We start from the raw sequence: 11,657 nt of genomic DNA on the forward strand, positions 1-11,657 counted from the left end.
AACACTACAAAGACAACGGTTATAAAAAACCATTATCTTTGCGCATCATTATTTTATAAAAGACAACAGTTGTATAAAATAAAAACAAGGATGTTAACAACAAGAGTTGAACCTATAACCTCAAACATAGCAAATAAAGTTTAACCAATCAAGCAACATAAACTCTTATGTATCAAAGTGCAACATCTGGTATATAATTGGGTTGTCTGTGAAAACCAAGACAACGATTTCATAAAATAGGTTAGGATGCCTCTAGGAAAAATGGAACCCAAGACTTCTAACATAATAAAGTGTTACACCTTATCTTTTACCTATAATTTGGACCTTCATTGTTTTTGTTACGAGATGACAATAGATGTTTACAAGATCTAGAACAAAAATAAAAATGTAATTAAATTTTTTTGTCCAAATCTAATGCATAAAAATTTAACAAAGGAAGAATACAATTCAAAAGTTAATTTAATAGTTCTATTTTCATTGTCAATTTATTAAAGTTTTATTTTCAATTACAATTAAGACCAATCTATGAATTCAAAAAATAATAATAATTATCATGTATAAAAAATAATAGATTAAGGGATAAGGGCTGTATGATATGGGCCGGGGTTGGTAATCAACCCTTCCGGCTAGCGCATGAATAACAAGGTTAGCTATATATTGGTAATCGACCCTTCCGGCTAGCGCATGACTAACACGGTTAGCTATGTTGGTAATTGACCATTCCGGCTAGCGCATGACTAACAATGTTAGCTATATGTTGGTAATCGACCCTTCCGGCATGCCTGGGACACGTTGAGAATGGATATGAGCTTGGGTTCGAAACTTGATGTTTACATGTATTTTTGTGTGCCATTATGTATTAAATTGTGTGCCTGATATTAATTTGTTGTGTGTCCATTATTTGTCCGCACAATTCTCTATATATTGTTGTCCTCATTTGAACTCAACCATATATATATATATATATATATATATATATATATATATATAATTTTATATGATATACTACATAGATTAAATAAAATTGAAATATGATTTATTATATAACATCGTTTTATTATTAGAATTGATCTTATAACTTAATTATAAAAATTTTAAAAATTAAAAAAATCCCTCCAAACCTAAATCCAAAACCTTCCAATTTTAAACGTACACTTAAATATTTTACAAATTTCCTCCAAACCTATACCTGTACACTTAGATTATTTTACAATTTCCCCCCAAACCTAAATCCAAACCCTTGTTGTCATCGATCACCACTGAACCCACGATGTTGTTGCCGTCGTCGCCACTCACCAGCATCTCCATTGCCATCATCCGTCATTGCTGTCAGCCGCATATGATTCAGGCACCGGCACGGAGACGCTCTGAGACGGAGACGGAGACAGAGACGCTAGGCACATCAGCTTATCTGGATTCTAGATCAATCCTATCGATTTTGGCATTTTCATTGTATTTTTGGGGTAAATTTTAGCAATGCGAAATCAATCGGGACCTCAGTAAGTATTGCCAATTTATCCCGTTATCTTTGTACCTCTGCTTTTTTTCAGTTTCTGCATTCCACGTTCATCAACAGCTTCCCAAACGATCTAACAGTTCCCTTTTTATTTTATTTTATTTTATCAAACGCTACAGTTACCGCCGATGAAATCTCCGAGGATCATGCCAGTGAGGCATACAACAAGCTTCTTGTAAGTTCCTAATTTATACGAATTTGTTCGGTTGATTTGTAACACAAGCAGTGTTCGGTTGAAGGCTGTGTCTACTGGTTCGCGTAAGCATATTTTTCACCCAATAGATGTAAATATCCATATTTCTTTGTGTTATAATTATAACTGCCTAATGAGCACTGCTTGTGTTACACCCCAAAAATCCACACTCCAATCCATGAATTAATTGAGTAATTAATTCTATTTCTTTTGAGGAATTGATTCCTAAAATCCTGATTTTTGATACTCAAGGACTAGTATTTGACTAATCAATCTTTAAGTGGTGTTGTACCTTGTGCTTTGAGAGGAGTTCCCTTGTTCCTTACACTTTCTAAGAGTTAGTAAGGGTATCCTTGTCTTTTCACCAAGAGTTAGTTTTGTAACCTAAACCTAGAAGATTTCTTCATTTTCCATCCCTTACAATTCCTAGAAAATATCTCTACCTTCTCTCTAGAAAAGAATAGTAGCTTGTTCTTCAAGCCTAGTGAGACCTTTGTCAAGATTCCAAGTTTTGCTTCCAAGATTCAATCTTTCCTCTATTTGGGCATCTAGTAGGGTAAGATCTAAGCTTGTCTAGTCTTTTTGGTTCCATCTTAGTTGTCTTTTCTTAAAGGTAGGATCTTTATGATCTTTTGGTTTGATCTTGAAGTGGGTGTGGCTAGTGAGCTTAGTGGAGAGCTTGTTGTGGTGTAAGAGGAGTCTTTTGGTCTTCAAGAGGTAACCCACGCTCTACAAAACCTATTTTGCTTACCTATATATGATTTCTTGGCTTCTATTTGTGTTTTGCTATGAAATGTGAGAGTTTATGCATTTATCTTGTGATATTGCATATCTAGAGCTTGTGTTTAGGGTTCCTTTGTGCCATTGCTTGGCATGTTCCTTGGTTCAAGTCATTTTGTTGTGTTTGGTGAGATTTGGTGTGTTTTGGACTTGAATTTGTGTTTGGAGGAGAAAATCCCCGAAGGGATTTGTTGTGGTACAGGGACGTACCCGCAGGCGAAATGGCGGGCGGGGCACCACCCGCCGGCCTACCCGCGGGGAACGTATCGCCCTGTGGGTAGTGTACCCGCGGGCGGGACCACGGGTGGGGCACTACACGTGGGTCCACCCGCGGGGAACACGGTGGAGTTGGTTCGGGATTTGTTCCCCGTGATTCGTTTGTCTCGGTGTGTGATCTTTTGGCTTCATGTTGTTCTTTGTGGAACTATTTGAGCATCTTCTTGATGTTTCGTAGGTCTAGAGCTTTATGGTAGGTATCCATGTAGGATCTTTGGTGTCTTGAATCGTGCTAAGTGTTCAACATTGTGCTTCGTTGAACCAAGAGGTGTCTTGTGTGTTCCTCGGAAATATCTTGAGTTTCCCCGTTGATAAGCATGCTACTTTGTTGTCTTAATGCTAGCGTGTGTGTTATTCGTACCATCCATTTGGTTGATGATAACTTGCGTTATTCATCGTTGTTGTCGTTGGGTTGTGACCCATTCCTTGATTGAGTAAGTTTCATACCTTCTTTGCAGTCCGTTGCTTGACTTTCGTGTGAGTGGTGGTGCATGTGTGGCTCTACCTGGATTGCACGATTAGTGGTATGGGAAGCTAGTCACCAAGGTATTGCAGCGGTCCTCGTGGTAGCCGTGACGTGATTATGGAGTTGTGGCTGAGTCCACGTGATTGGGGGATAACATTGTGTTATCCGGGCATGTGTTGCCGTGATTGGTGGGTTTTCGTTGGTGGTTATAGGTGGGGGACGACTGTCCCGGCGGAATAAGGTTGGACTTGGCTGTACAGGGGATTTCTGGAGGTAATGGTTGGCTTTAAAGGTACAAGGTTGGGGGTAGCCATAAGGTTGGAACAGGGCATAAGGAAGGTATATCAACTCGTGATGGGTGATGTCACGAGGGCTTATGTAGCCGTTGTGGTGAGTTCTCTTCTCTCGTGACGTGTGTAGTCACGGAGGCTTGTGTTGTTTGGCATGTGTTGCCGTTGGGTGAGTCTTTATCCTTGTGTGTGGTTAACCTTTGTAGTTGGGATGTGTTCCCGGTGTTATCTTTATGAGCGGTGAGTCTTGTGTTGTCTTCTGATCTTGGCTTTTGACTTATATATATGTATTCCGTTTTGAAAATGGTTTTTATATCTTATATCTACCTATTTATGATACTTAACGGTATTGGTGGGTTACCAGCATCTTTCGTTGACCGGGCGTCGCCCCGATGTTTATCTTTGTGTTCTTTCAGGTGTTGAGTAGTCGAGCGCGATGTCTAGAGCCGGTTGCTTAGCGCCTGTACCTTTAGATTGTGTTTTTGTGTCCTGCGAGCCAATGGTTTTAGACTGTTTGTAGTTTGATGTTTTGGGATAGTGATACACTTGCAGATTGTTCGCCTTAGCATTTACCGGGTGTGGTAGACGTGGCATAACACCCCTGTTTTGGATTTCTTTTATCCAGTTTCCGTTTTCTTCCGCTGTGCTAGTGTTTGTGTTAATCTGCATGTGTTAAGACTTGTTTTTAGGTCTTGTGTTTTTTTTTTGGGGGTGTTACAGTTGGTATCAGAGCCAGGTTTTGAGCCTTGGTTTAGAGCCTATGTAGAGTTGAGTCTAGACTTTCTAAGTGTTTAAGTGTGCTTTGAGACCTCTAAGCGACCTTAAGAAGCTAAGTGTTAGGCTTAGGACTCTAGGTTGCGCGGTGAGATGTGTGTTGCTTTCTGTCTTGCTTGCTTGCTTGTTCTTTTGGTAACCTTGTTGTTGTAGCAGAAGTGCGATGCCTCCTCGTCCTCGCGCTCGCTCCCCAGAGACCCCGACCAACGAGCAGATCGCCCAGAATCTCCATCAGCTGACGCAGACGATGCAGTCTCTCTGTGAAGCTCTGTTGAACAACAATCAAGTTGCGCCGCCTCCGCCTTCGGTCAGGCACCGCGATGTGGGTCGTTTAGTGTCAGGGCATCGGCCGCCTTCCTTTGCTGGTGAAGAAGACCCTGTAGACCTTGAAGAGTGGCTACGGGTGTTTGATAAGATTTTTACCGTGGTGGGCTGTCCCGAAGAGAGGAGAGTAGAACTGGCAACGTTCTACTTCTGCCAAGAAGCTGATCTGTGGTGGGTTCACGAGAGTCGGACCCTTCTTGAAGAGCCTGGGTTTGATTGGACCGCGCTCAAGGACAGGATGCGCGAAAGGTTCTACCCAGCGCATGTGCGAGCCGCCATGTTTGATGAGTTCCTTCATCTGCAGCAAGGACCCCTATCTGTGGTGGAGTACCACAAGAAGTTCCTAGAGCTGGCGCGCTTCGCGAGGGTGTTAGTGCCTACAGAGCTTGCCAAAGTTGAGCGTTTCGTTGCCGGTCTGAATTATGAGGCACGAAAAGCGTTGACGGTGAGTAGGCCTAGTTCCCTCAAGGATGTGTATCTGTGTGCCACGGATCTGTTTCGTGTTCAGCAGCTTCAGAAGAGTTCGCTTGAGTTGGCTAGGAAGAGAGTTGAGAGTGGTGGTTCTTTTGCTTTCAAGAAGCCCCGACCGAGTTTTCCGGCTAGAGTTGTGTCATCTTCTTCTCAAGGACCAGTTAGGATGGAGCCTCCGGTTCAAGCTAAGTCGGTTGGTTGTCGCAAGTGTGGGAAGGTGCATCCGGGTCAAGTTTGCTATGGCCAGGCGTTTAAGTGTTTTCGCTGTGGGGTTGTTGGTCATAGAGTTGCGGAGTATCCTCAGCTTGTCGGTCAGAGAGCGTTGCCGCCACCCCCGGGAGTCAGAGGAGCATCAGGAGGGAGTTCGAGTCGTGGAGCTGTTGGAGCTAGGCCGCCTGGGAGAGTTTTCGTGATGGCGCGTTCGCAAGCGGAATCGGAGGGTCTGGTGGAGGAGGAGTTAGCAGGTAACCCTTGTTTTGAGCCTATCCTTGCGTCCCCGAGAGCGTTGTGTTCTTTGTTGCCTTGGGTGTTATATTGTGTTTCGTAGTTGTCTTTGTTTGGCAATCCTTGGCATGCTTTCCTTGTTAGTTTTTCGTTGGATGCTTAGTATAGACTCTTTTCTTGCTAAGTGTTCTCTTTAGTTGGTATCTTGTTTGTGGTAGCCATCTATCCTTGAGTTATCTTGTGCTTAGCCCAATTCTTTCACCTTTGGACTTGGTTGTTCTTACAACAATTCCTTGAGCTTTTCCCTAAATTTTCCAAGTATTATTTGATTTGGAAAAATAGAAAATCCCTACCAAAATCTTTCCTTGTGTAGCCTAAAAGTTAAACCTAATGTTTCTTTATAGCCTTTGAGTTTTAAACCTTAGCCAATTTCTTTTCTACCCAACCTCTAAACCACTTGAGCTAATTATCTTTCTTGAAACCTAACCCATTTTAATTCTTTCTAAACCTTAAATCCCACTTTGTTCAAAATCCCCAAATTTAATCATCTTTTTTCCCAATCTCACCCAAATCCCTAATTTCTTCCCCCAAATTCTCTTCTTCTTTTTCCTTCTCCCTACCCGTGAGCTACCCGAAGCCATCCCACCTCCCCCCACCTACCTGCCCGTCGCACCACTGTCTCGCCACCGCCGGAGCCTCGCCGTCCCGTCGCCGCCGCCGACCTGCTATGTGCCGCGTCGCCGAGAGCAGCCGTGAGAGAGAGAGAGAGTGCAGCGAGAGAGAGAGGCAGCGTGAGTGTGAAGAAGGAGAGTTGTGGGCTTTGTTTGTTGAGCTTTGGATCATCTTTCACCATGCCTAGGAGGTCAAGCTTGGCTAGGAAAGCGGAATGGGTGGATGCCCACTACCTTGTGCTTGAAGGTAAAGCTTTTGATCCGGAATCTTTTTCAAGTTCCTTGTTGGATTTGCGTAAGTTTCAAGGTTTGTTAGATGGGTTTCTTGCCATAAGGACCGAGACTTACCCGAGTTTGGTGAAGGAGTTTTACCGTCACATGGTTGTGACGAAGGATGGTGAAAGGCTTGAGATCACCTCTAAGGTGAGAGGTGTGAAGGTTGTGTTGTCTGAGAAGAGGTTAGCTCAGTTGTTGAGTTTGTCTGCTACCGGAGTGGCTCAGTACAGTGGTCATTCTTGGATTAGTACGGATACCATGGGGTACCGTGACTATTTGAGCTATCTGTTTGGCCGTACGAGTGGTTTCACACTCAAGCTTCGAGGCCGGAGAGGAAGTGGTTGTCTGTGGAACAAAGGATCTTGGTGATGTTGGTGTCAGATTGTTTGTTGCCTAACAACAACAAAAGCAGTTTGTTGGGTAAGTTGGAGTGTACCTTTGCTTTCTGTTTGAAGAATATGGTTAAGTTCAATCAGCCTGCTTTGATGATGCAACACATGGTGTTTTGCCGGGATCACAATTGGAAGAGTTTGCCGTATGGCATGGTGTTAAGTTGGATTTTGGTTAAGAAAGGTGTTAGTGTGGATGGTTGTCTCCCGAAGGCTGTGGGAAAGATGGTGTTGGATACCGCCAATCTCCGGAGTTGTAATCTTTTTCAGTTGGATAGTGGTGAGTACATCACGCTTGAAGAGGTTGGTAGGAAAGCAGCTGTTGAGAGAGCAGAGTTAGCTGCTGGGCTTGGGATCCATGCCAGGAAATTGAGTCTTGCAGTCCAGAGTTTGGGTGGTGACGAAGAAGTTGAGGAAGAAGCAGATCAGGAAGAAGAAGAAGGAGCACCGGAGACCGCTGAAGCTGAAGTAAGTGAATCAGATAGTGAGGAAAGCCGGAGAAGGAAAGAAGTTCGCACCAAGAGAGAGCAGGATGTTGTCTCTTTGCTTCGGCAGCAGAACAGTTTGATCGCCGAGGGTTTTGCGTTTGTGAGGTCGCAGTTTGCCGCAGTGCATCAGAGGCTGGATCGGTTTGAAGCTAGTTCAAGTCACAGAGATGAAGCCGAAGAGGAAGAGTCTGAAGAGGCCGAAGAGTCGGAGAGTGAGGAGTTCTAGTGGTGTTGTGGTAACCCCGTTCGCTTCTTTCTTGTTGTTTCTTAGCAGTTGTAGCTTGGTGTTAGGTTGTTGTGTGCTTGCTTGTTTTGTTTGTTACCTTGTTGTTTAGCTAGTTTGTTAGTTGGTGTTTGGGTTAGTTGTTGAGTTCTTGGTTGTTGTCTAGAAGTTGGTTGTTGTGTTGAGGTTAGAGTTCTTGATGCTCAATCTATCCGTTTGTTGACCTCTTGCCAATCCTTGGATTCGTAATGTTTTCTTCTTTGCTTTGGAACCTTGTGAGAACTTTTGGAGTTTTTGACCAAAAGGGATATTCTTGAAATTTCTTGTCACAATTTTGTTTCCTTGTTACCTTTCGTTCTTAACTTGTTGTAACCAAGTTTCGGGGACGAAACTTCTTTGAAGGGGGAGATGATGTGACACCCCAAAAATCCACACTCCAATCAATGAATTAATTGAGTAATTAATTCTATTTCTTTTGAGGAATTGATTCCTAAAATCCTGATTTTTGATACTCAAGGACTAGTATTTGACTAGTCAATCTTTAAGTGGTGTTGTACCTTGTGCTTTGAGAGGAGTTCCCTTGTTCCTTACACTTTCTAAGAGTTAGTAAGGGTATCCTTGTCTTTTCACGAAGAGTTAGTTTTGTAACCTAAACCTAGAAGACTTCTTCATTTTCCATCACTTACAATTCCTAGAAAATATCTCTACCTTCTCTCTAGAAAAGAAGAGTAGCTTGTTCTTCAAGCCTAGTGAGACCTTTGTCAAGATTCCAAGTTTTGGTTCCAAGATTCAATCTTTCCTCTGTTTGGGCATCTAGAAGGGTAAGATCTAAGCTTGTCTAGTCTTTTTGGTTCCATCTTAGTTGTCTTTTCTTAAAGGTAGGATCTTTATGATCTTTTGGTTTGATCTTGAAGTGGGTGTGGCTAGTGAGCTTAGTGGAGAGCTTGTTGTGGTGTAAGAGGAGTCTTTTGGTCTTCAAGAGGTAACCCATGCTCTACAAAACCTATTTTGCTTACCTATATATGATTTCTTGGCTTCTATTTGTGTTTTGCTATGAAATGTGAGAGTTTATGCATTTATCTTGTGATATTGCATATCTAGAGCTTGTGTTTAGGGTTCCTTTGTGCCATTGCTTGGCATGTTCCTTGGTTCAAGTCATTTTGTTGTGTTTGGTGAGATTTGGTGTGTTTTGGACTTGAATTTGTGTTTGGAGGAAAAAATCCCCGAAGGGATTTGTTGTGGTACAGGGACATACCCGCGGGCGGAACGGCGGGCGGGGCACCACCCGCCGGCCTACCCGCGGGGAACGTGTCGCCCTGTGGGTAGAGTACCCGCGGGCGGGACCACGGGTGGGGCACTACCCGTGGGTCTACCCGCGGGGAACACGGTGGAGTTGGTTCGGGATTTGTTCCCCGTGATTCGTTTGTCTCGGTGTGTGATCTTTTGGCTTCCCGTTGTTCTTTGTGGAACTATTTGAGCGTCTTCTTGATGTTTCGTAGGTCTAGAGCTTTATGGTAGGTATCCATGTAGGATCTTTGGTGTCTTGAATCGTGCTAAGTGTTCAACATTGTGCTTCGTTGAACCAAGAGGTGTCTTGTGTGTTCCTCGGAACTATCTTGAGTTTCCCCGTTGATAAGCATGCTAGTTTGTTGTCTTAATGCTAGCGTGTGTGTTGTTCGTACCTTCCGTTTGGTTGATGATAACTTGCGTTATTCATCGTTGTTGTCGTTAGGTTGTGACCCGTTCCTTGATTGAGTAAGTTTCATACCTTCTTTGCAATCCGTTGCTTGACTTTCGTGTGAGTGGTGGTGCGTGTGTGGCTCTACCTGGATTGCACGATTAGTGGTATGGGACGCTAGTCACCAAGGTATTGCAGCGGTCCTCGTGGTGGCCGTGACGTGATTATGGAGTTGTGGCTGAGTCCACGTGATTGGGGGATAACATTGTGTTATCCGGGCATGTGTTATCGTGATTGGTGGGTTTTCGTTGGAGGTTATAGGTGGGGGACGACGGTCCCGGCGGAATAAGGTTGGACTTGGCTGTACAGGGGATTTCTGGAGGTAATGGTTGGCTTTGAAGGTACAAGGTTGGGGGTAGCCATAAGGTTGGAACAGGGCATAAGGAAGGTATATCAACTCGTGATGGGTGATGTCACGAGGCTTGTGTAGCCGTTGTGGTGAGTTCTCTTCTCTCGTGACGTGTGTAGTCACGGAGGCTTGTGTTGTTTGGCATGTGTTGCCGTTGGGTGAGTCTTTATCCTTGTGTGTGGTTAACCTTTGTGGTTGGGATGTGTTTCCGGTGTTATCTTTGTGAGCGGTGAGTCTTGTGTTGTCTTCTGATCTTGCTTTTGACTTATATATATGTATTCCGTTTCAAAAATGGTTTTTATATCTTATATCTACCTATTTATGATACTTAACGGTATTGGTGGGTTACCAGCATCTTTCGCTGACTGGGCGTCGCCCCGATGTTTATCTTTGTGTTCTTTCAGGTGTTGAGTAGTCGAGCACAATGTCTAGTGCCGGTAGCTTAGCGCCTGTACCTTTAGATTGTGTTTTTGTGGCCTGCGAGCCAATGGTTTTAGACTGTTTGTAGTTTGATGTTTTGGGATAGTGATACACTTGCAGATTGTTCGCCTTAGCGTTTACCGGGTGTGGTAGACGTGGCATAACACCCCTGTTTTGGATTTCTTTTATCCAGTTTCCGTTGTTTTTCGCTATGCTAGTGTTTGTGTTAATCTGCATGTGTTAAGACTTGTTTTTAGGTCTTGTGTTTTTTTTTGGGGGGTGTTACAGCTTGCAACTTCTTGAACATCATACTATACCTGAAAATAATAATCCGAAAATACTGATTTTTTGGGGGTAATAAACGCTGCATTTAGAATTGTCATTGGTTAGTCTGAAGATAATAATCCGAAAATACTGATGAATTTTGTCAATATATGATTGTTAGTAATTAGCTTCATTCCAGAACTGCTTGATGTGTACTTGGTGTAAGCTTTTGGAACTGTTAGTAATTGGATTAATTGTTACAGATATGCACCTACTACCAAAAAGGGATTTGTGCTTACGGAAGCAGGTGCAGATATGATTATATGAACATGTTAAGGCTTCGCGATTGCAGTCTTCTGCACCATCTTCTTCCATACCTTCTCATCAGAATTTACTCTCGAGCTCGGGTTCTTTGACTGTTGCTTCTGCAACTGTAGTGAATGGTTCAGGTCCTGTTCCAAGTATCGCCACAGAGCATTTTGTTTTGGAGGGACTTATTCACACTCCCGACAAACCAGCATGGGAGCAAAAGTCAGGACCTCATGACTTGTTAGAGATTGATGATATAGTGGAGTTGAATAGTCTGAATTCAGCCGATCAACCAATCTGCTCTTTTGCTGCTGCCAGTAGTTGTCCGCGTGGGGATAATTGTCCTTATATTCATGGAGATGTATGTCCCACCTGTGGCAAACATTGCTTGCATCCTTTTAGGACTCAGGAGAGGGAGGAGCATATGAAAACATGTGAGAAAAGGAAAAATCATCTGGAATCATTAAAACAGTCAAGAAATAGAGTGCAGTGTGTCTTGAGCGTGTTCTCTCAAAGCCAACAGCAGCTGAACGTAAATTTGGAATCTTGTCAGAGTGTGATCATCCATTCTGCATGCATATCATGCATCAGGAATTGGCGTAGTAGTTCACCAACATCTGGACTGGATGTAAATTCTGCATTGAGGGCGTGCCCTATATGCCGAAAGCTTTCATATTTCGTCATTCCTAGTGTGATTTGGTACTGCTCAAAAGAAGAAAAAAATGAAATCGTTGACAACTATAAAGCAAAACTTAGGTATCTCTTTTTCTAAAACTTAATTTGTTATTATTATTTGTGTGTCTTTGTTTCTTTAAAGAGAGGGGCAGGCTTCTGGGTTCCCTGGTATTGCCTGCCAAACTCATTCTCTGATTAGGATCATTTTTATGGAATGCATTATCATATGCATTGATCTTCACTTTACATCAAGTTTGAGAATTATGAGCTTGATGATGACTTGTCATCATTGTTGTTACATTGAATTGTAGAGGGAGACAA

General features: G+C 43.1%; 1 pseudogene; it reads left to right on the forward strand.

Moving 5' to 3' along the window:
• Positions 1 to 1,270: 1,270 nt before the first annotated feature.
• LOC109192123 lies at positions 1,271 to 11,448 on the forward strand (annotated as a pseudogene).
• Positions 11,449 to 11,657: the final 209 nt, after the last annotated feature.

The sequence above is a fragment of the Ipomoea nil genome, unplaced genomic scaffold (genome assembly GCF_001879475.1).
Source record: "Ipomoea nil cultivar Tokyo-kokei standard unplaced genomic scaffold, Asagao_1.1 scaffold1769, whole genome shotgun sequence".
Taxonomy (NCBI): domain Eukaryota; kingdom Viridiplantae; phylum Streptophyta; class Magnoliopsida; order Solanales; family Convolvulaceae; genus Ipomoea; species Ipomoea nil.